A 23,671-nucleotide genomic window follows, 5' to 3' on the forward strand; every position below is an offset into this window, starting at 1 on the left:
ATGTCAGAATTTATACTGGTAACAAATCTAGCATTTTCTTAGTCTGCAAATGGCAAAATGCCTAACTCTCCATATTTGCCTACCATTTGTCACCATACTTGCCTTCATCTGCTCATTTGGGGAGGAACAGATTTTAGCCACGTAATTGCTGGGTATGAGTTAAGTAAGAGGGATGTCATTCACTGATCAATAAAATATCATCATGACTTGAGCCTCTGGCATGGTTCAATTTCTCTATAGCCATCCCTGGATATAGAAACTGAAGATCCGACCAATGGCTTGAGCATTCACCTATCACAACTGAAGACAGCCAGCAGTTCATCAAAAGTATGTTAACTCAAAGAGTATTTAAATTCTCTGTTAAATTTGCCTTTAATTGTAGGTAATATAAAATTATTAACCAAATCAACAATACCAATTGAGCTTATTTCCCCAATGATTGAAAAACAAACTACAACTGCTACAACATAAAATTATCAAAAACAAAATATATTTTATCTCAAATTCTGTTTGAGAAAGTAGTAAAACATAATTTTTGACACAGCAGATTCTAATTCTTTTTTATTGTGTGTTTGATTACAAAATTGTCTTTATATTCTTAATATTTTTATATCTTATGTGCTTAGCTTTATAGTTATTGAACTTCTATGTGTTATTCTTCCATAGATTTTCTTACTTTATACTTAGTTAAGCATATTTTCTGACATTAAACAAAATGGTAATAAAATACAATAAACATGGCTTACTGACATGTGACAATAAATTTAAAACTTCCCTCTTCTGAAATTATAAGGATAATACTGATATACTTCTATTTTAAAATCACTTTAAATTCTGTTAGAACTTGTCTGATATACTTATGAACTTGCTAAGGAAAAAATGAGCATAAACTTAACTTCAGCAAAACAATTATTTCCTTGATATTAATTGCACGTTTGTGTATTTTCTTTCAAAAGTAGCTTGCAATTTAATATCTTTGTGGAAATAGGTTAATTACAACATTAGTCTAATGAATTATTTAAAGCAAATTATAAAATCAAGAAACACTAGTGTATGTTTATTAGAAATGTAGGAAGAGGCAGGGCTTCAGGATTGCACAGAAGTGGGTGAAAATTTCAGTCGCTCCCTATTTCCTTGTCAGTAAAGCAGAATATTGGAGAAGGCAATGGCAACCCACTCCAGTGCTCTTGCCTGGAAAATCCCATGGACGGAGGAGCCTGGTGGGCTGCAGTCCATGGGGTCGCTAAGAGTCAGACACGACTGAGCAACTTCACTTTCACTTTTCATTTTCATGCATTGGAGAAGGAAATGGCAACCCACTCCAGTGTTATTGCTTGGAGAATCCCAGGGATGGGGGAGCCTGGTGGGCTGCCATCTATGGGGTCACACAGAGTAGGACACGACAGCAGCAGCAGCAAAGTAGAATATATTGTTTAGTCATCAGGGTGTTCATGGAAATTAGAGATAAAAACATAAATTTTCTAACTCAGAATTGATGAGAAGAGTCAACTCATTGGAAAAGACTCTGATGCTGGGAAAGAGTAAGGGCAGGAGTATAAGGGGGCAACAGAGGATGAGATGGTTGCATGGCATCACTGACTCAATGGACATGAGTTTGAGCGAACTCAGAGAGATAGTGAAGGACAGGAAAACCTGGCATGCTGCAGACCATGGGGTCACAGAGTCAGACATGACTGAGTGACTGAACAACAGCAACAAACCCCAGAACTAGCTATAGAGGGCACTGAACAGATATCAACTCAGGTCCTTACAGTTATAGCTTACCTAGATGCTCATGACTGACCCAACTTAGCAGCAGCAGCAGTAGCAGATGCTCATTTAATGAGTTTTGCTTGAGTTTCTGAGCGAGCTGCTGAGGCAGAAGAGGAAGTATACACATGACAGATTTGTTCTCTCAGTGTTTTTGGGGAGTCTAGACTATGGTATTTGTTAACTAAGCTTTGAGAGAATATGGGATAAAAATCCATTCCCAAGAACACCCTGGGTGTTACCATTTTCCCACCATATGGAGAAAGTCTTTAGTGAAAGAGAATGAAGCCACCCTGCAGAGAGAAGCAGATGCCTCTGTGTGTGTGTGTGTGTGTGTGTGTGTGTGTGTGTGTGTGTGAAGGAGAAAACATAATCATCCTGTGTTTCTGAGTCATTTTCATATTTGTTTCTGCTCTTCTTTCAGTTTAGTAATTTTTAATCTCTTACTTATAATTTGTGAGCCAACGTAAGCCTCCACTTTTAACCTGAGTGTGGAAGTTGGGTTTCTGCCACTTGCAAAGAAAAAGAACAATTATTTCCATTATGCCTATGACATATGAACCTGGAGAAAATCTACATTTAAGTACCAAAAATTTTCACTAAGCGTCTGAGACAGAGAAAGTCACAACCATTTGAATTTTCATATTCTTCTATAAATTGGGAACTATTGTATCTGCCTTATAGTGCCATGCTTTGTCAAAATTATGCATTTTATTTTGATGATTTCTACTAATAGCAATTGTTAATCACTTTTTCTCTATGTATTCATATGCATATGGCCAGGAAACTATTGCTTTTATGTGGGGGGAAAAGACATCAACCCACTGAACTAATTTAAGATTATGACTCAGAACTCCCTGGGTTCTAACTGTGGCTTCACTGTGCTATTATGAGATCATACGTAAGTAATTCAACCTTTCTGTTTTCTCATAGATGATGAAAGCCGAATTTGATCTCTCCATTGATGTAAAATGCCTTTCAAATTAGTTTGTTCATATTTATTATTTCTCTTCACAGAATGCCAGTTACTAAGTTCAAGAGTATCTAATTTACTTGCAATTATTTCTCATTAAAATAATATAATGTTTTCTTCAGATTTATCAAGTGTTTTTTTTCTTTTTCTCCTCTCATATCCTTGACTTTTCTTATTGGAAAAAAAATTAAAAACTTGTCAGCAGTTCAAGATAAATTTATATTATTTTAAAACACAGTATCAGATAGGGGGAGAGGGAAAGATGGCGGAGGAATAGGATGGGAAGACCACTTTCTCCCTCACAAATCCCTCAAAAGAACATTTCAACGCTGAGCTAACTTCACAAAACAACTTCTGTAGGCTGGCAGAGGACATCAGGCAACCAGAAAAGCAGACCATTGTCTTCAAAAACAGATTTTTAATCTTTGCTCTTAGGTTTTTGTGGTCAATTTTGTACATTTAAAAACCCAAACTTCACTACCCCAGTTTACCTGAGAGCGAGATTACTGGCTTGACCACTCTCTCCTCCTCTGGACTCTCCTTTTTCTCCACCAGGTGGCCTCTGTCTCTTTTCTCCCCCATCTCTCCTCTACCCAACTCTGTGAATCTCTGTGTGTTCCAGACGGTGGAGAACACCTAAGGAACAGGTTACTGGCAGGATTTGTCTCTCTCCTACTCATTCCTCTCTCTGATCCTCCTGGTCACCTCTGTCTACTTCCTCCCTCTCCTCTTCCCCGTATAACTCTGTAAATACCTCTGAGTGGTCCAGACTATAGAGCGCACATAAGGAAGTGACTACTGGCTAGCTTGCTCTCTTCTCTTTTGATCTCACTGCATCTCATTCCAGTTACCTCTAACTACCTCCTCCATCTTCTCTTCTCCTTGTAACTCAGTGAACCTCTCTGAGTGTCCCTCAATGTGGAGAAACTTTTCATCTTTAACCTAGATGTTTTATCATCGGTGCTGTATAGATGGAGAAGTCTAGAGGCTACTGTAAAAATAAAACTGAAAACCAGAAGCAGGAGGCTTAAATCCAAAGCCTGAAAACATAAGAGAACTCTTGAATTCAGGGAACATTAAGCAATAGGAGCTCATCAAATGCCTTCATACCTACACCAAAACCAAGCTCCACCCAAGGGCCAACAAGACATACCACGCAAATTCTCCAGCAACACAGGAACACTCCCCTGAGCTTCAATATACAGGCAGCTCAAAATTATCCCCAAACCTTTGATGTCTCGTAACCCATTACGGGTCACTCCACTGCACTCCAGAGAGAAGAAACCCAGCTCCACCCACCAAAACTCCAACACAAGCCTCCCTAACCAGGAAACCTTGACAAGCCACTGATAGAACCCCATCCAAAGTGAGGAAGCTCCATAATAAAGAGAACTCCACAAATTACCAGAATATAAAAAGGCCGCCCCAAACGCAGCAATATAACCAAGATGAAGAGACAGAGGAATACACAGCAGGTAAAGGAACAGGAGAGTTGCCCACCAAACCAAACAAAAGTGGAAGAAGTAGGGAATCTACCGGAGAAGGAATTCCGAATATTGATAGTGAAAATGATCCAAAATCTTGAAATCAAAATGGAATCACAGATAAATAGGCCTAGAGACAAGGATTGAGAAGATGCAAGAAAGGTTTAACAAGGACCTAGAAGAAATAAAAAAGAGTCAAAATATAATGAATAACACAATAAATGAGATCAGAAACACTCTGGAGGCAACAATTAGTAGAATAACGGAGGCAGAAGATAGGATTAGTGAAATAGAAGATAGAATGGTAGAAATAAATGAATCAGAGAGGAAACAAGAAAAACGAATTAAAAGAAATGAGGACAATCTCAGAGACCTCCAGGACAATATGAAACACTCCAACATTCGAATTATAGGAGTCCCAGAAGAAGAAGACAGAAAGAAAGATCATGAGAAAATCCTTGAGGAGTTAATAGTTGAAAACTTCCCTAAAATGGGGAAGGAAATAATCACCCAAGTCCAAGAAACACAGAGAGTTCCAAATAGGATAAACCCAAAGCGAAACACCCCAAGACACATATTAATCAAATTAACAAAGATCAAACACAAAGAACAAATATTAAAAGCAGCAAGGGAAAAACAACAAATAACACACAAGGGGATTCCCATCAGGATAACAGTTGATCTTTCAATAGAAACTCTTCAGGCCAGGAGGGAATGGCAAGACATACTTAAAGTGATGAAAGACAATAACCTACAGCCCAGATTACTGTACCCAGCAAGGATCTCATTCAAATATGAAGGAGAAATCAAAAGCTTTACAGACAAGCAAAAGCTGAGAGAATTCAGCACCACCAAACCAGCTCTCCAACAAATTCTAAAGGATATTCTCTAGACAGGAAACACGAAAAGGGTGTATAAACCTGAACCCAAAACAATAAAGTAAATGGTAATGGGATCATACTTATCAATAATTACCTTAAACGTAAATGGGTTGAACGCCCCAATCAAAAGACAAAGACTGGCCTAATGGATACAAAAACAAGACCCCTCTATATGCTGCTTACAAGAGACCCACCTCAAAACAAGGGACACATACAGACTGAAAGCGAAGGGCTGGAAAAAGATATACCACGCAAATAGAGACCAAAAGAAAGCAGGAGTGGCAATACTCATATCCAATAAAATAGACTTTAAAACAAAGGCTGTGAAAAGAGACAAAGAAGGCCACTACATAATGATCAAAGGAACAATCCAAGAAGAAGATATAACAATTATAAATATATATGCACCCAATATAGGAGCACCGCAATATGTAAGACAAATGCTAACAAGTATGAAAGGGGAAATCAACAATAACACAATAATAGTGGGAGACTTTAATGCCCCACTCACACCTATGGACAGATCAACTAAACAGAAAATTAACAAAGAAACACAAACTTTAAATGATACATTAGATCAGTTAGACCTAATTGATATCTATAGGACATTTCACCCCAAAACAATGAATTTCACTTTTTTTTCAAGTGCTCATGGAACCTTCTCCAGGATAGATCACATCCTGGGCCATAAATCTAAACTTGATAAATTCAAAAAAATCGAAATCATTCCAAGCATCTTTTCTGACCATAATGCATTAAGATTAGATCTCAATTACAAGAGAAAAACTATTAAAAATTCCAACATATGGAGGTTGAACAACACACTTCTGAATAACCAACAAATCACAGAAGAAATCAAAAAAGAAATCAAAATATGCATAGAAATGAATGAAAATGAAAACACAACAACCCAAAACCTGTGGGACACTATAAAAGCAGTGTTAAGAGGAAAGTTCATAGCAATACAGGCATACCTTAAGAAACAAGAAAAAAGTCAAATAAATAACCTAACTCTGCAACTAAAGCAACTAGAAAAGGAAGAGTTGGAGAACCCCAGAGTTAGTAGAAGGAAAGAAATCTTAAAAATTGGGGCAGAAATAAATGCAAAAGAAACAAAAGAGACCATAGCAAAAATCAACAAAGCCAAAAGCTGGTTCTTTGAAAGGATAAATAAAATTGACAAACCATTAGCCAGACTCATCAAGAAGCAAAGAGAGAAAAATCAAATCAATAAAATTAGAAATGAAAATGGAGAGATCACAACAGACAACACAGAAATACAAAGGATCATAAGAGACTACTATCAGCAGTTGTATGCCAATAAAATGGACAACGTGGAAGAAATGGACAAATTCTTAGAAAAGTACAATTTTCCAAAACTGAACCAGGAAGAAATAGAAAATCTTAACAGACCCATCACAAGCATGGAAATTGAAACGGTAATCAGAAATCTTCCAGCAAACAAAAGCCCAGGTCCAGACGGCTTCACAGCTGAATTCTACCAAAAATTTGGAGAAGAGCTAACACCTATCCTCCTCAAACTCTTCCAGAAAATTGCAGAGGAAGGTAAACTTCCAAACTCATTCTATGAGGCCACCATCACCCTAATACCAAAACCTGACAAAGATGTCACAAAAAAGGAAAACTACAGGCTAATATCACTGATGAACATAGATGCAAAAATCATCAACAAAATTCTAGCAATGAGAATCCAACAACACATTAAAAAGATCATACACCATGACCAAGTGGGTTTTATCCCAGGGATGCAAGGATTCTTCAATATCCGCAAATCAATCAATGTAATTCACCACATTAACAAATTGAAAAATAAAAACCATATGATTATCTCAATAGATGCAGAGAAGGCCTTTGACAAAATTCAACATCCATTTATGATAAAAACTCTCCAGAAAGCAGGAATAGAAGGAACATACCTCAACATAATAAAAGCTATATATGACAAACCCACAGCAAACATTATCCTCAATGGTGAAAAATTGAAAGCATTTCCCCTAAAGTCAGGAACAAGACAAGGGCGTCCACTTTCACCGCTACTATTCAACATAGTTCTGGAAGTTTTGGCCACAGCAATCAGAGCAGAAAAAGAAATCAAAGGAATCCAAATTGGAAAAGAAGAAGTAAAACTCTCACTGTTTGCAGATGACATGATCCTCTACATGGAAAACCCTAAAGACTCCACCAGAAAATTACTAGAGCTAATCAATGAATATAGTAAAGTTGCAGGATATAAAATCAACACACAGAAATCCCTTGCATTCCTATACACGAATAATGAGAAAGTAGAAAAAGAAATTAAGGAAACAATTCCATTCACCATTGCAATGAAAAGAATAAAATACTTAGGAATATATCTACCTAAAGAAACTAAAGACCTATATATAGAAAACTATAAAACACTGATGAAAGAAATCAAAGAGGACACTAATAGATGGAGAAATATACCATGTTCATGGATCGGAAGAATCAATATAGTGAAAATGAGTATACTACCCAAAGCAATTTACAAATTCAATGCAATCCCTGTCAAGCTACCAGCCACATTTTTCACAGAACTAGAACAAATAATTTCAAGATTTGTATGGAAATACAAAAAACCTCGAATAGCCAAAGCAATCTTGAGAAAGAAGAATGGAACTGGAGGAATCAACTTGCTTGACTTCAGGCTCTACTACAAAGCCACAGTCATCAAGACAGTATGGTACTGGCACAAAGACAGACATATAGATCAATGGAACAAAATAGAAAGCCCAGAGATAAATCCACACACATATGGACACCTTATCTTTGACAAAGGAGGCAAGAATATACAATGGAGTAAAGACAATCTCTTTAACAAGTGGTGCTGGGAAAACTGGTCAACCACTTGTAAAAGAATGAAACTAGATCACTTTCTAACACCGTACACAAAAATAAACTCAAAATGGATTAAAGATCTAAATGTAAGATCAGAAACTATAAAACTCCTAGAGGAGAACATAGGCAAAACACTCTCAGACATAAATCACAGCAGGATCCTCTATGATCCACCTCCCAAAATTCTGGAAATAAAAGCAAAAATAAACAAATGGGATCTAATTAAAATTAAAAGTTTCTGCACAACAAAGGAAAATATAAGCAAGGTGAAAAGACAGCCTTCTGAATGGGAGAAAATAATAGCAAATGAAGCAACTGACAAACAACTAATCTCAAAAATATGAAAGCAACTTATGTAGCTCAATTCCAGAAAAATAAACGAACCCAATCAAAAAATGGGCCAAAGAACTAAACAGACATTTCTCCAAAGAAGACATACGGATGGCCAACAAACACATGAAAAGATGCTCAACATCACTCATTATTAGAGAAATGCAAATCAAAACCACAATGAGGTACCACTTCACACCAGTCAGAATGGCTGCGATCCAAAAATCTGCAAGCAATAAATGTGGAGAGAAGGGAACCCTCCTACACTGTTGGTGGGAATGCAAACTAGTACAGCCACTATGGAGAACAGTGTGGAGATTCCTTAAAAAATTGCAAATAGAACTGCCTTTTGACCCAGCAATCCCACTGCTGGGCATACACACCGAGGAAACCAGAATTGAAAGAGACACATGTACCCCAATGTTCTTCGCAGCACTGTTTATAATAGCCAGGACATGGAAACAACCTAGATGTCCATCAGCAGATGAATGGATAAGAAAGCTGTGGTACATATACACAATGGAGTATTACTCAGCCGTTAAAAAGAATTCATTTGAATCAGTTCTGATGAGATGGATGAAACTGGAGCCAATTATACAGAGTGAAGTAAGCCAGAAAGAAAAACACCAATACAGTATACTAACACATATATATGGAATTTAGGAAGATGGCAATGACGACCCTGTATGAAAGACAGGAAAAAAGACACAGATGTGTATAATGGACTTTTGGACTCAGAGGGAGAGGGAGAGGGTGGGATGATTTGGGAGAATGGGAATTCTAACATGTATACTGTCATGTAAGAATTGAATCGCCAGTCCATGTCTGACGTAGGGTGCAGCTTGTTTGGGGCTGGTGCATGGGGATGACCCAGAGAGATGTTGTGGGGAGGGAGGTGGGAGGGGGGTTCATGTTTGGGAACGCATGTAAGAATTAAAGATTTTAAAATTAAAACAACTACAACAACAACAAAAATTAAAACACAGTATCAAATTCACAAACTAAACTCTGGATTCACTTAGGTATTTCTATTGTCTCTCAGAATAAGTATGGGATATTTTCAGCCTTGCTTTCTTAAGTTAGCCATGCAAATGGTTGTTACCAGGTAACTAATAAGAACCTATTCTATTTAAGGGATCAAAATAAGAGATACATATTTGACAACTTGAATTTTGCAGTTCAGCTGCTAATTTTTAAAACAAGGAAGAGGAAATCTCAGCATATCTTTGAGAATAAATGTCACTTTGTGGTATCTGCATTCACAGAACCAAAAGTAAAAGACAAGGAGACGTAGGCAGGATACTACCTCACTGTCATGTACTTACTTAGGAATTAAGATTTTATGATAATATGGCTAGTCTGGGGACTGGGGTTGGTACTGGGAAAAGAAAACGCACCCTGACACCAAATCCAGATGATGATTTTGTATTTTGTAACTTCTAAAATATAGGCATTATCATTTCACTTACTTGACATGAGTTTCTTAAGCTTTAAACCAAGAAGTTTGGCATCAATTATTTTTAGTATCCTTTTGAGCAATCCTAGTTTCAGATATTTTGATTATATTACAGAAGACTTACATGCTTCCAAATATCGAATAGAACAAAATAGATGTAGTACATAACTTTTTCAGAGCAATATGCAATGTTTCAATTAATATTTATAATGTATTAATAATATTAACAAGTAATTGAAAACCTGAAATTATTCAAATATGTGGTAAATTGTTCAACAACCTAATTTTCATGAGTTAATACATATGAGTTTTTTTCTTACATCACATAGGAAACAATAAACATTTACAATTTTATGGATGCAGACAAATTCTCTATCATATATTTGCTGATAGCAGATTAATCAATATAGAATTGCTTAAGAAATGTATTATTCAATATTGTTTATATACTAGAATTACAATTCTAGGAATTTATCTTAAGGAAAATTTAGATTTCTTACTAAATTATCGACAAAGATATTCTTTGAGGAATCATTGTGACGTAAAGACAGAACTCTACAAAAGTATAAACTGAAAGAAATATTTTCTCCCCAATACATCCCACTTTAGAGGCTAGTGCTTCTTTCATTATTTGCCTTTCACTTTAGAAATTATCTATCTGCCCCTTTTCTTGAGCATATTTTCTATTCTTACAAAAAGTCATATCATATATTCTGTACTTCAGTTTTATGTATATTTATACAGTGAAATTTATTTTGAGTCCTGATGGCTTTGTAAACTTTCACCATTGATTTAATAACTTCCAGTGGTTCCCTATGATAGGCATTTTGAAGTTTCCAGTTTCAGAATGTTATAAGCAATGCTTCAATTACTTTTTAAAGGATATACAACAGGAAATTGCTTTCAAATACTTGTTATGTATTATATGTCACAGTGAAGAAAAATCACAATCAATAAATTCGAATTATTAGACACTTGAAGTGTTTTTTCTATTTTTATTCTGAAACTCACCTGAAAAATGATGCAATGTCATTTTGCTTAAAAAAAAATAAAAATTGACTTTTAATGAGATTACCTTAAAGACTGATGGGTGCGAAAGTTGCCTTGCATTTCAGCTATAAATAATGTAACACCCATAAATAAAATGAAACTAAAAACTCACATGTTATAAGAACTAATATATCAAAATTCCAATGATTTCAGTTCAGTTCAGTCGGTCAGTCCTGTCTGATCATTTGCGACCCCATGAACTGCAGCACGCCAGGCCTCCCTGTCCATCATCAACTCCCAGAGTTTACCCAAATTCATGTCCATTGAGTCAGTGATGCCATCCAACCATCTCATCCTCTGTTGTTCCCTTTTCCTGTTGCCCTCAATATTTCCCACCATCAGAGTCTTTTCAAATGAGTCAGCTCTCCAATGATTTACTTAAGATTAATTTTTCAGATAAAATAAAATTTTAAAGATTTATAATTTAAAAATGTATCTTTTTATAGAGATGTTCTCCATATTGGAGCCAAACTGGAATTAAGGCATGTTTGTAACAATATCTTTTTATGCACAGCATTAGAATTTAAGAACATTTTACATTCCTTTAATTCCCCTGAAGAGCAAGAGTTTTTACACATAGCAATTGAAAAACTAGATTGAAAAACTAGTTTTCTTTATTTTATCTCCATACTAAATGATTTTTACTAAAAGATGGGCTTAAGGACATTGAAAAGGTCGTGAAATATTGACAAACTGTAATGTATTTCTCTAGGATATCAAAGAGCTATTGGCTGGTTTAGGAAACATTAAAAAAAAAAACTGATTCTGTATTAACACAAACCTTATTATCCTCACAAACAACTCTTCATTTAGTTGTCATATTTCTACATGTTAAGGAAACAATAATTTGTTTGATTATGTATAGATCTTTTCAAGTTCACCTTTATCCATCTTTAGTAGTTGAGAAGGCACTATGAAACTTCAATCAGAGCTTCTGCTATTACTTGTGGACAAATGACTGGTAGCTTTCCTTATTTCAATGGCAAACTTAAAGTACTAAAAATATGTTAACAAAAAACCTTGCATAAATTAAGATGATTATGCATCTATAAAACTTAGCACAGTTCCTGACCCAGCAAAATAATCAATAGTTATTGTAATTAATTTCTTTAAAGAAGTATTATATCATTGAATACATTCTAAATATATTATAAATGTAAGCAAATCATTCACAAGCTTTGTGATTTAATTACTATTAGTTTTGAATTACATGTAATATACAGTCAAACAAAACACATTGTTACCGTGACACCTCACAGTTCAGTTCAGTTCAGTCGCTCAGTCGTGTCCGACTCTTTGCGACCCCATGAATTGCAGCACACCAGGCCTCCCTGTCCATGAACAACTCCCAGAGTTCACTCAGACTCACGCCCATCGAGTCAGTGATGCCATCCAGCCATCTCATCCTCGGAATTTTTTTTAATTTCTAAAGCTTATAAAATGAGTAGTGTTGTATTTTCTATTTTCTATTCTGTTTGATATGGTACCCACTGGCCATATGCGGCTATTTAAGTAAAATTTTAAAATTACTGAAACTTTAGTGAAATTTAAAATTTATCTTCTCATTTGCTGTTGCATCATTTCAAGTACTGAATAGCTGTATACAGCTAGTGGATACTATATTAGACAATGGATGTATAGAACATTTCCATATCACTGATAATTTTGTTGAATATCACTGATTCAGACAAATAAATTCCATGGTTCATATTATGTGTTAGTACTTTAATGATAGGAATTTTTTCATTTATTTATTTCTTGGCCTAATTACTCAATTATTTATTTCTAATCTACTTTGTAGTATAAATAACTTAAGGCAACATAGATAAAATATGAATAAGCACCTGAAGTAATTGATAAACCAACTGTGTAACTATAAAAAGAGACAAGAAGAAATATTAAAGTTATTAGACAAAAACCCATGCCTTCTGAACATCTTCTACAAGTAAAATTGGAATTTATAGTTACTAACAGCTAATTTAAGAAGGTTGAAAAAATATTTTTAAAATTTGGGAAGTTCATAAAAAGAAACTAATAAGTAGCCCCGTGCCCCTAGGAAAAGCAGAGCTATTCAAATTCCAAGACCCAACATTTATTTTGTTACTTCTAATAAAAAGAACATTAGGTAGGAAAATACGGTCTATCATCAGCTCTATATTAGAATGAGAAATTTATTCAAGCTATTTCATATAATGTCTTCCATGATAGCAGCTAGAATCACATCGATGCTCATTTAGAATTATAAACACTATGAGACAGCAAATTAATGGCTATATTTGGCAAATTGATGAAGGCTCTAAACTCAGAGAACTATTTTAGAATAACTAGTCTTATAAAGCCTCTTTTTGTTATTTGATACATATATGATTTTGATAATATTACCATAGATAGAGTTAGTCTGCTAAAAATATATATTCACATAAATTTGCACACAATATAAGGGTTTCATATAATTTACATGCATGTGTTCACACTCCAAGCATTTATTACCTAAGTAATGGGAAGAATTATATATTGTTTAGGATATATTGTATAAAGACTATTTCTCACTCACAATTTGGATAGGTGTAATTTATCAATGATATCAAGGTTATGTTCTTTAAAAAGTTCTAGAACATTGTGCTTCATTTTTTGGTTAGATGAGGTTATATGCTTCACATGCCAAGCAGGAATGTAGTTGTGTTGACTTCTAGTTTTGTAAGTTGATGAGATTGAAAACTATGTGTACCTGAAAGGAAAATCAGCCTACTTCTCAATATAAATAAGTCAAAAGAATGATCATGAATGGAAAACTTGGCAAAAACTCACTAAATGCTTTCTCAGTGGCATCACTAGCAACTAGTGGTTAACTATACAGTCTATGGAATTCACCAGGCCAGAATACTGGAGGGAGTAGCCTTTCCTTTCTCCAGGGGATCTTCCCAACTCAGGGACTGAACCCAGGTCTCCTGCATTGCAGGCAGATTCTTTACTAGTTGAGCCACCAGGGAAGCCCAATGGTTGACAACTAGTGTTTAAAGATAATTGATTGGTACAATCAGAACCAATGGTACAAAGTCAGGCTGGATGGAGGTGTCTTAGGGCAGGTAAAAACTCTGACTTCACCTTGTCCATTTCAATGCAACTACTGTCATCATATTTGTAGAAGTCACAAATATGAGAGATAGTGGCTAAATGACTGACAGAATCTTAAATTTTAAAGAAATTGAATAAGATAAAAACATTCAAATGTGATTGTTAATACCTAACATGCATAAAGGTGTTAATGTGCATGTAGATGATAAATTTAACTAAGTGCATATGGGAAGATTTTTGTCCTTACAGCAACTCTTACAGGATTCTGTTTAAGTGCAAATTCATTACAAGCCATAAATGATATCACTGCTACAAAACCCAATATCATTTTTGTCTGTAGTAATAGTTCAGTAAAGTTCAGTCACTCAGTTGTGTCCGACTCTTTGTGACCCCATGAATTACAGCATGCCAGGCCTTCATGTTCATCACCAACTCCCAGATTTCACTCAAATTCACTTCCATTGAGTCAGTGATGCAATCCAGTCATCTCATCCTCTGTCGTGCCCTTCTCCTCCTGCCCCCCAAAACCTCCCCACATCAGAGTCTTTTCTAATAAGTCAAATTTTCACATGAGGTGGCCAAAGTACTGGAGTTTCAGCTTCAGCATCATTCCTTCCAAAGAAATCCGAGGGCTGCTCTCCTTCAGAATGGACTGGTTGGATCTCCTTACAGTCCAAGGGACTCTCAAGAGTCTTCTCTAACACCGCAGTTCAATAGCATCATCTTCGGTGCTCAGCCTTCTTCACAGTCCAACTCTTACATCCATACACGATCACAGGGAAAACCATAGCCTTGACTAGATGGAACTTAGTCAGCAAAGTAATGTCTCTGCTTTTGAATATGCTATTTAGGTTGGTCATAACTTTTCTTCCAAGGAGTAAGCGTCTTTTACTTTCATGGCTACAGTCACCATCTGCAGTGATTTTGGAGCCCCCCCCCAAAAAAAAATCTGACACTGTTTCCAATGTTTTCCCATCTATTTGCCACAAAGTGATGGGACCAGATGCCATGATCTTGGTTTACTGAGTGCTGAGCTTTAAGCCAGCTTTTTCACTCTTCACTTTCACTTTCATCAAGAGGCTTTTTAGTTCCTCTTCACATTTTGCCATAAAGGTCATGTCATCTGCATATCTGAGGTTACTGATATTTCTCCTGGCATCTTGATTACAGCTTGTGTTTCTTCCAGTCTAGCATTTCTCATGATGTACTCTGCATATAAGTTAAATAAGCAGGGTGACAATACAGCTTTGGCGTACGCCTGATCCTATTTGGAATCAATCTGTTGTTTCATGTCCAGTTCTAACTGTTGCTTTCTGACCTGCATACAGATTTCTCAAGAGGCAGGTCAGGTGGTCTGGTATTCCCATCTCTTGAAGAATTTTCCATAGTTTATTGTGATCCACACAGTCAAAGGCTTTGGCATAGTCAATAAAGCAGAAATAGATGTTTTTCTAGAACTCTCTTGTTTTTTCCCTGATCCAGAGGATGTTGGCAATTTGAACTCTGGTTCCTCTGCCTTTTCTAAAACCAGCTTGAACATCAGGAAGTTCATGGTTTACATATTGCTGCAGCCAGGCTTGGAGAATTTTGAGTATTTCCTTACTAGCATGTGAGATGAGTGCAATTGTGCAGTAGTTTGAGCATTCTTTGGCATTGCCTTTCTTTGGGATTGGAATGAAAACGGACCTTTTCCAGTCCTATGGCCACTGCTGAGTTTTCCAAATTTGTTGGCATATTGAGTGCAGCACTTTCACAGCATCATCTTTCAGAATTTGGAGTAGCTCTAGTTGAATTCTGTCACCTCCACTGGGTTTGTTTCGTCGTAATGCTTTCTAAGGCCCACTTGACTTCACATTCCAGGATGTCTGGCTCTAGGTGAGTGATTGCACCATCGTGATTATCTGGGCCGTGAAGATCTTTTTTGTATAGTTCTTCTGTGTATTCTTGCCACCTCTTCTTAATATCTTCTGCTTCTGTTAGGTGCATACCATTTCTGTCCTTTATCGAGCCCATCTTTGTATGAAATGTTCCCTTGGTATCTCTAATTTTCTTGAAGAGATCTCTAGTCTTTCCCATTCTGTTCTTTTCCTCTACTTCTTTGCATTGATCGCTGAAGGAGGCGTTCTTATCTCTTCTTGCTATTCTTTGGAACTCTGCATTCAGATGCTTATATCTTTCCTTTTCTCCTTTGCTTTTTGTTTCTCTTCTTCCCACAGCTATTTGTAAGGCCTCCCCAGACAGCCATTTTGCTTTTTTGCATTTCTTTTCCATGGGGATAGTCTTGATCCCTGTCTCCTGTACAATGTCACGAATCTCTGTCCACAGTTCATCAGGCACTCTATCTATCAGATCTAGGCCCTTAAATCTATTTCTCACTTCCACTGTATAATCATAAGGGATTTGATTTAGGTCATACCTGAATGGTCTAGTGATTTTTCCCTATTTTCTTCAATTTAAGTCTGAATTTGGCAATAAGGAGTTCATGATCTGAGCCACAGTCAGCTCCTGGTCTTGTTTTTGTTGACTGTATAGAGCTTCTCCATCTTTGGCTGCAAAGAATATGATCAATCTGATTTCAGTGTTTACCATCTGGTGATGTCCATGTGTAGAGTCTTCTCTTGTATTGTTGGAAGGAGGTGTTTGCTATGACCAGTGCATTTTCTTGGCAAAACTCTATTAGTCTTTGCCCTGCTTCATTCCGCATTCCAAGGCCAAATTTGCCTGTTGCTCCAGGTGTTTCTTGACTTCCTACTTTTGCATTCCAGTCCCCTATAATGAAAAGGACATCTTTTTTGGGTGTTAGTTCTAAAAGTCTAGTAGGTCTTCATAGAACCGTTCAGCATCAGCTTCTTCAGTGTTACTGGTTGGGACATGGACTTGGATTACTGTGATATTGAATGGTTTGCCTTGGAGATGAACAGATATCATTCTGTCATTTTAGAGATTGCATCCAAGTACTGCATTTCAGACTCTTTTGTTGACCATGATGGCTACTCCATTTCTTCTGAGGGATTTCTGCCCGCAGTAGTAGATATAATGGTCATCTGAGTTAAATTCACCCTTTCCAGTCCATTTTAGTTCTCTGATTCCTAGGATGTCGATGTTCACTCTTGCTATCTCTTGTTTGACCACTTCCAATTTGCCTTGATTCATGGACCTAACATTCCAGATTCCTATGCAATATTGCTCTATGGCATAGGACCTTGCTTCTATCACCAGTCACATCCACAGCTGGGTAATGTTTTTGCTTTGGCTGCATCCCTTCATTCTTACTGGAATTATTTCTCCACTGATCTCCAGTAGCGTGTTGGGCACCTACTGACCTGCGAAGTTCCTCTTTCAGTACCTATCATTTTGCCTTTTCATACTGTTCATAGGGTTCTCAAGGCAAGAATACTGAAGTGGTTTGCCATTCCCTTCTCCAGTGGACCACATTCTGTCAGCCCTCTCCACCATGACCCGCCTGTCTTGGGTTGCCCTGTGGTCAGGGCTTGGTTTCATTGAGTTAAACAATGCTATGGTCCTAGTGTGATTAGATTGACTAGTTTTCTGTGAGCATGGTTTCAGTATGTCTGCCCTCTGATGCCCTCTTGTAATACCTGCCATCTTACTTGGGTTTCTCTTACCTTGGGTGTGGGGTATCTCTTCACGGCTGCTCCAGCAATGCGCAGCTGCTGCTCCTTACCTTGGATGAAGGGTATCTCCTCACCGCTGCCCTTCCTGACCTTCAAGGTGGGATAGCTCCTCTAGACCCTCCTGCCCCCACACAGCCCATCCTCCTTGGACGTGAGGTTGCTCCTCCTGGCCACCGCCCCTGGCCTTGGACGTGGCGTAACTCCTCTTGGCTGCTGCCCTTTGGGCCTGGGGTCCTCCCAGCTTCTGCCCCTGACCTTGGACGTGAGGTAGGTCTTCTCAGCCAAGCTTAGTGCGCCACTCACAGTAGTAATAGAAAACCTCATGAAAAATTCAAAGAGGGAATGAGAAGTTTTCACTGGGCTCTGCACTGATATTTTGTTTGGTTCTGAGCAGTACATTCAAAGCAGACACAGAAAGTTACTCATATCTGAAAACATGTGCTAAAATTGATAAAAATTCTGTGAACAGTGTCACCTGTGTAGTACATGCAATGACAAGAGATTGAGGCCACACTCAGAGCTGCTGGATGGAATCCAATGTTGCAAGCTAGGGATGTTATTTTGAAATGGTGATACACAAAGCAAAGAATCTAAGATTATTAGGGTAAGTTATCCTTATAGTTATCTTCTCTTGGAGAAGGAAATGGCAACCCACTCCAGTACTCTTGCCTGGAGAATCCCATGGAGGGAGGAGCCTGGTAGGCTACAGTCCATGGGGTTGCAGAGAGTCGGACACGGCTGAGTGACCTCACTTATCCTTATAATGCAAAGTCATCATCATAGAGAAGGGCAGCTGTCTTCCAGCTTAAGATGGTGGAATTGTCAAAGAGAAAGCCAAGCCCCATTCTTAAAGGGTTTGATTTTCTGAGGTAGATGTTAGGGCAGACTCTGAACCAAACCAGTCATGTATTCAAGGCCAGGTAAAAAGCCTATGATTTAGAACTGTGGTGCTAACATTGAACTAGACTACTAGTTTCAAAGATAAATATACGAGCCTATTTAAAACATTGCTGCTTAGGTTCAGATAAGAATTTACATCCATTATAGCAAATATGTGGGAACTGAATTAAACTCCACCCTCCTACATCCTTGGCAAATATTGCTATATATTCTTGACATCCTCACTCATTGAAGAGATATCTTTAAAATTACTTTTATTTTTAAAACAGGACTTCAGATCAACATGACATTTAGAAGAATTAGCAGAGAAGATGAAACATAAGGACTGGGTAAATTGGGCTCAAAGAAGGTTGCAAAGGTTAGAAATGAAAAGGTGAATGTGAACACAGAAAATTCATACTGACATTCTCCTTCTGGAACGGAGCTCTCATCCACAGTTCATAAAAATGTTTCCTCTCTGATAGTACAGCTAGAATTGAGAATCAGAGTAAATATAATGGTTAAGAGCCTGGACTCTGGAACTACTTTGAATCCTGACTCCATCAGTTAGCACCTGCATTAAGTTAGCAAATTCTGTAGCTTCTCTTTACCATTTATTATCTGCAAAACAATATAGGGATGCTGTGAGAAGCAATGAGTTAATACATTTGTATCAGTGACAGCATTATCTGACACAAAGTAAACGCTCCAGATATATCAGTTATTATCATTATAAATATTTAAATGTAATTTTAAAGCAATCTTTATGCAAAGTAGTGTAGTAAAGTACTTTAGCATAATTCTGGGGTGAGATTTTGCTAGATGTGAATTCTGGCTCTTCCATGTATTAGTGGGGTGATTTTAGCCGGTTTAAGCATGTAACCTCCCTTGCAGAAGGGATAATCCTACCTCCTCCCTCTTAATTTGTTGTAAGGTTTAAGCACAATATACACACACAGACGTATATACATATATAAAGAACTTATAGTACAAAATTTGAAATAGAGCAAGATTTGGATAAATGAAAGGTATTAGGATTGTTGCTATTAATTCAAGTTATGAACTTCGGTCAGCTCACTGTTTCTTCATTATAGAATGAACAAATGTTTAACTCAGTAGAATTATATAAAAATCAAACTTAATTTGAAATAAACTTTATTGGAAGTTTAAATCCTTGCTATATTTGCAAGAATATAAAACTTTTGACTCAAAAACATTAATTTTCCCATATGTTGCCCTCCTTTTCAGCAAGAAGGAAGGCAAATCTGAATAATAGCATCTCAAAATATTTTATATTTTAATATTTGGTGACAACCAATGATAATTGCATTTCAAAATGTCCAAACAGCAGTTTCAAAGAAATAACTGTAGGAGGTGTGTTATTATTATTTAGGAAAGCTGCCTCAAACTTATCTAAACCCTTGGCTTTTAAATTGTTTCCATAGTAATACTCAAAGCTAAAAATAAGTGAATAATGCATGATCAAAGGAGTACTTTTAATTGCATTGCTTTCACTTTAATAACTTGAAGTACCAAATTTAATAACCTCAAGCATTGGGGGAGTCTAACTAAATGTCAATGAAATGCCTATTAAAACAGAGATAAACAAAGCACAGATACCGTAACATGTGTAGCCTGATTCTGATAAGTGGTAATAAAATTTAACTGAGGACATTTATAGTGAATCTTATCTAAAAATCCCAGTAACTTTTAGAAATGTTAATTTAGTCCCAGGTCATTATTTTGAGAATGTTTTGAAAAAAATCAGGGGCATCTTTTCTTCTAAAATAGAATCACAGGTTTAAAACAAAATCTGCTTAAACATCAAGCATGTTCATTGGAAAAAATAATAAAGTCTAGATAAACAAATCCAAAAAGCATTAAAGGGAAAAATAGAATTTTGCTTGAAGGTTTCTAGAACAGGTCCTGAGATGAATATCAGTCTGCTTAGAAGCTATCGAAATGATGGAAAGACATTCAATCATTCACATGAGATGTGAACCTGAGGACTCCTTAGCCACTTTGAGTCCCTTGTGAATGATAGCTGTGTGACTTCATAGGAAAAAAAAGAAAAAAGCAAGCATTTGCTATAGAAGTGTTGTGATGTAGAGGCTGTTCTATGGTTTCTCTTTTCTTTAACTCTATCTCCAAATTCATTCTTAAGGAATTCTTATCTCCCAACACACCCTTTCCTATACAAGATTCCCAGGCTGCTTTCTAAATGCAAGGTTTGGTGGTAACACGAAGAAAATACAGTATAAGTAATGTAACTGTGACCTTGTTTTCTGAAAAGGTAGTTTTCATCATACACTTTTATTATTATTATGGGTAACCTTGGGCAAATCTCTTAACTTGTGCTATCTTTGTGAAGTAAAGAGCTTGCATTAATTTTTTTTTTCTGAATCTAGCCCAAACGCTAGTATTTCAATAAGCTGATATTAATGCACATAAATGGTAGCACTAGTGGTAAAGAATCCACTTGCCAATGCAGGAGACACAGAAGACAAGGGAAGATCCCTTGGAGGAGGGCATGGAAACACACTCCAGTAGTCTTACCTGGAAAATTTCATGGACAGAGGAGCCTGGCAGGCTACAGTCCAAGAGATTGCAAAGAGTCCGACGCGACCGAGCACATACACATACAAATATGCAGATGCCTATCAAACTGACTTAAAGATCATTTTAAAAATAGTTTTCTTTATCTATTTTGGCTGTGCTGTCTTTGTTGTGCGGGCTTTTCACTAGTTACTGTGAGCGAGGGCTACTCTCTAGTTGCCATGCATGTGTTTCTCATTGTGGCGGCTTCACTTGTTTTGGAGCAGGTCTCTAAGGCCTTCAGGCTTCAGTAGCTGTGGAATGTAGTGTCAGTAGTTACAGCTCCTGACTCTAGAACACAAGCTCAGTAGTTGTGACACACAGGTTTAGATGCTCCATGGCACGTGGGATCTTCCCAGACCTATCTCCTGAATTGGCAGGTAGATTCTTTACCACTGAGCCACCAAGGAAGCCCTGACTTAAAAAAGATTCAAGAAAAAGTTGTGTGATCTTTCAGATAGTGTAAAATAATGGTGTGATAAATTTTGACCATTAAGGTCAAAATTTGAGAGCTTTTTATTATGGAAAGAAGAAATAGTTTACTAATATTCTTTACATACTATCTATCCCATAACTGGACTTCCCTGATGGCTCAGATGGTAAAGCGTCTGCCTACAATGAGGAAGACCTGGATTCAATCCCTGGGTTGGGAGGATAACCTGGAGAAGAAATTAGCAGCCCACTCCAGCATTCTTGCCTAGAAAATCCCATGGACGGAGGAACCTGGTAGGCTACAATCTATAGGGTCACAAAGACTCGGACATGACTGAGCGACTTCACATCACATAACTAAAAAGATATCCATATCTATCATCCTATTTATATTAGCCAGATAAGTTTGGTTTTGCTACCATATTTGGGCTCAGTAGTTTTAACAAAACAAGTTTAGTCCTTACTTATCCTACATGCCTAGTGTGGGTTGCCATGGAGCCTTGGCTCAGAGCTGTCACTCACAAACCAGGCTGTTTGGAGGCTTCATTTTGATACATGTTTCCCAATTACTATGGTGTGAGAGGAGAAGGAAGAAAATTGACCATCAGAAATGAATATCTAGTCCAAAAGTGAAACCCATTTCTTCCACTCACACATCAGTGTCCAGAAATAATCACAGATCTATGTACAACCTCAGCAGACAGGAAATTGTATGCTTAACATTTGATATTGGCTAAAATTAGCAAGTTGATTATCTATGTGAAATGTATTCAATTGTGCATCATTTTATTCATCTTTCTTTGTAAAGTACCTTGTTTGGGTATCTTTTTCAAAATATCTATGGCAACTTTGACAGTATTCTTTAAAATTGGGCTCAACCAACATTTGAGATATTGAAACATCAAACTGCATTATAAGGATCATTGAACATAGGAGCATTTCAATATGAATCTGGAGGGGGGAGGGGTTCATTTTGGAAAGATCAGAATTTGCCAAAGGAGAAAGGATCCAGGAGTACAATAATTCACAAATATAGGCTCTAGAATTTCATGCCTGTTGAACCAGAACTCCACAATAAGAAGATACCAAATTGATCGCACTAAAGATGTTTCCTAATTCTTTATGATCAATCATTCATGGGCTAAGACTTGTTGAAACACACCATTGGCATGAAAGAGCCTGTGATACTTCCTAAATAGGAGATGCTATATCTCCAAAACAAAGATTGAAATGGATCACTCTTTCCTTCTGCAAAACTAACTTACACATAAAATAAAAAGAATCTTCACATTTCAACTCTGTAATTATATTTCAGTCATTAGATTAAATCTGTAGAAGTTATTTAAAATTGCTTCCTTTCTCATGTAAATACTATTTTAAAGCATATTGAACAGACACTCATTTTATACAGTATGGCTGAGCATAGTTGCAAAGCAAACCTATGGGCTTGCTCTTACAGTTTTGAACTGCAGTGCATTCAGATATCATTTATTTTGCCACTATAGCAAACCGTTTTAAACATATTATCCTGAGAGAAGAACTATCTCATAGTACTTCAGGGGATCTATAATGTTTCACAACACAGTCTGAAACGTTCCAGAAATATAAAGAAAATGTTTAAAAGAGTTATCGCCTGCTTTCAAGAGAAGCAGTATTTATTTTAGTTAGGTGAAAAACTCCTCGTTTATGGACAGGTTCTGTTATAAAAGTTTATTTATAGGTCTGTTAGTTGGGATTCTAAATATGTTTTCTCCAAGGTGCACTACAATGTTATGTCTAGTTGTTGCTTCTTGCAAAATTCCATTTTACCCATATTGTATCTAAGCTAAATTACTGATATAGTCCCTCTGAACCCTGGATCTAATATAAAACTTACCAGAAGATGCAAGAGGGAGAAAAGAGAGAAATGGAGTCTCTTAACCATTGAAATAAAAAAAAATGTTTTTTTTCTGGTTCTTCTTATATAAATTTTTCTGCCCCTAACCTCCACCTATTCTTGCCCTCTGGCCCAGGTTCAGTTCAGTCGCTCAATTGTGTCCGACTCTTTGCGACCCCATGAATCGCAGCGGGCCAGGCCTCCCTGTCCATCACAAATTCCCGGAGTTCACTCAGACTCACATCCATCGAGTCAGTGATGCCATCCAGCCATCTCCGTCCTCTGTCTCCCCCTTCTCCTCCTGCTCTCAATCCCTTCCAGCATCAGAGTCTTTTCCAATGAGTCAACTCTTCGCATG

This window comes from Capra hircus, chromosome 1 (assembly GCF_001704415.2).
Source record: "Capra hircus breed San Clemente chromosome 1, ASM170441v1, whole genome shotgun sequence".
Lineage (NCBI taxonomy): Eukaryota > Metazoa > Chordata > Mammalia > Artiodactyla > Bovidae > Capra > Capra hircus.